Here is a 1,793-nt window from a genome sequence, read left to right as displayed (position 1 = left end):
CAAAACAATTACAATCAATATTGTTGGGGAGATACTGTTCTCATGAAACAAAAACAGATGTCTAAAATTCACTGAAGAAAAAAAGTGCAGGAAAAGCATACTATTCAGAAATACAGCTGTCCCTTGGCATACATGGGGGACTGGTTCCAGGACCACCTGTGTATATCAAAATCTGCTCATACTTGAGTCCCATAGTTGGTCCTGTAGAAACCGCATATATGTCGGCCCTCCATACACTCTGGTTTTGCATCTCTTGAATATGTGATTTTTTATCTGCGTTTGGTTGAAAAAAAAAATACACGTACAAGTGGAACTGTGCAGCTTAAATGTATTGTTCCAAGGTCAACTATATATATCAGAGGAAAGAGGAGAGCTCTAGATAGATACTACTGTGGGGTTGTGCTGGGGTACAGAACTACTAATCTTTTTTTTTTTTTTTTTTTTTTCAGACAGTGTCTTGCTGTTACCCAGACTGCAGTGTAACTGTGAGATCATGGCTTACTGCAGCCTTGACCTTTTGGGCTCCAGTGATTCTCCCACCTCAGCCTCCTGAATAGCTGGGACTACAGGTGGCACCACCACACCTGGCTAATTTTTAAAAAATTTTTTGTAGCTTTCGCCACTCGGCAGACACTCAACCCAGCCACTTCCAGGTCCCTGCCATCCTGCTCCTTCCCTTCCTGGGAACCAGCCCAGTTCCGAGCCGCCCACCGAGCCTCCGGGAATGCCTGACTATAAGCTGGCTTTAATCTTGACAGCCATGCCGCGGCCAGAGACTTCTGCTACTTTGAAATGTATGATACAAGCCCTGATGAACAGAGGAACAATAGTGAGGGACTTGGAAAACCTGGGCGAATGAGCACTTCCTTATAAGATCTCTGTCAACAGCACAGCAGAGGTGGGTATTTCTTGGTGAATTTTTATGCACCAACCACAACTGTTGAAAGCATGATGGAGCACTTGTCTAGAGATGCAGATGTGATTAGACAGACTATTGTGAAACATCCCAGGAACTAAAAGAATATGAAGAGATTGTCCTAGTCTCACTTGATGAAAAACTATATTCCACGAAGCAGCAGCAGTGAGGGCTAGGTGCAGTGGCTCACATCTGTAATCCCAGCACTTTGGGAGGCCAAGGTGGGTGAATCACCTGAGGCCAGGAGTTCAAGACCAGCCTGGCCAACAATAGTGAAACCCTGTCTCTATTAAAAGTACAAAACTTAGCCCAGCGTGGTGGCATGCGCCTATCATCCCAGCTACTTGGGAGGCTAAGTCACAAGAATGACTTGAGCCAGAGAGGTGGAAATTGAAGTGAGAAGATTCACTAGACTTTAGCCTTATATAGAATTCCTTCACATTTGAGCAGCATGGATAAGAAAGAATAGTTTGCAAGCCTGGCCTTTATTTAAGAGTGTGTTGCAGGTGCTGTTTGATTTTTCTAAAGTATTTTTAGCCCACACTACCCTTTGCTGCAAGAAGTAAGGAACTGCTCACTGACAAGCTTCTCTAACATCTCTGGCACCAGTGGATCATTCTTGATTTTGTTTTCATTAGTGTCATTTCTTTGTCAGCGAGGACTTTTCCCCTTCCAACAGTCACACCCTCCGCCCCCGGCCTTTTTTTTTGAGACAGAATCTCATTCACTCTGTTGCCCAGACTGGAGAGCAGTGGTGTGATCTCGGCTCACTGCAACATCTACCTCCCGGGTTCAAGCGACTCTCTTGTCCCAGCCTCCTAAGTAGCTGAGGTTACAGGCACCCACTACCACATCCAGCTTTTTTTTTTTTTTTTTT

At 44.7% G+C, this 1,793-nt stretch overlaps 1 protein-coding gene and 1 pseudogene across 2 annotated transcripts in view; one reads left to right on the top strand and one right to left on the bottom strand.

Annotated features, from left to right (window-relative positions):
* CEP85 (centrosomal protein 85kDa) overlaps nucleotides 1-1,793 on the bottom strand; it is a 54,878-nt gene that overhangs the window by 14,785 nt on the left and 38,300 nt on the right. The window lies entirely within an intron of this gene.
* LOC105540886 lies at nucleotides 555-1,153 on the top strand (annotated as a pseudogene).

Source organism: Mandrillus leucophaeus, unplaced genomic scaffold, assembly GCF_000951045.1.
Source record: "Mandrillus leucophaeus isolate KB7577 unplaced genomic scaffold, Mleu.le_1.0 Scaffold23, whole genome shotgun sequence".
Lineage (NCBI taxonomy): Eukaryota > Metazoa > Chordata > Mammalia > Primates > Cercopithecidae > Mandrillus > Mandrillus leucophaeus.
This window is presented reverse-complemented; position numbering and strand designations above follow the sequence as displayed.